This window comes from Nanorana parkeri, unplaced genomic scaffold (genome assembly GCF_000935625.1).
Source record: "Nanorana parkeri isolate BGI_ZX_2015 unplaced genomic scaffold, ASM93562v1 scaffold2240, whole genome shotgun sequence".
NCBI lineage: Eukaryota > Metazoa > Chordata > Amphibia > Anura > Dicroglossidae > Nanorana > Nanorana parkeri.
This window is the reverse complement of record NW_017308508.1, coordinates 79,812-80,170: the sequence shown is the minus strand read 5'-3', so window position 1 is coordinate 80,170 and position 359 is coordinate 79,812.

Below are 359 nucleotides of genomic sequence, written 5' to 3'. Positions count from 1 at the left end.
AATTTCCTGAATTTTGTGCACATTTTGTGAAATTGGCCTCTTGAACCCGGGGCAGATCTTCTCATCTCTAACCTGCATGGAGCGTTTAGCTGGCTGGCTGGTCTATGATAACAATCAGGTTGGACCAGAATGTTGGGAGAACCGTCACAAACAATAGTGGAAACACAGAAGAGAATGAATGTCAGGTATGCTGGAGCACACAATCACTCCGAATTCTTCGGGTCAGGGCCCAGTGGATCGAGTTCACGTCAATTGTTTTTGAAGCTGAAACCACGCTGGATGTAAGACGTGACAGACGGGGAGAGGAGGGGAGACATGAGGGAGAGGACAGAAGAAAAAAAAGGACCATCGTATGCCAG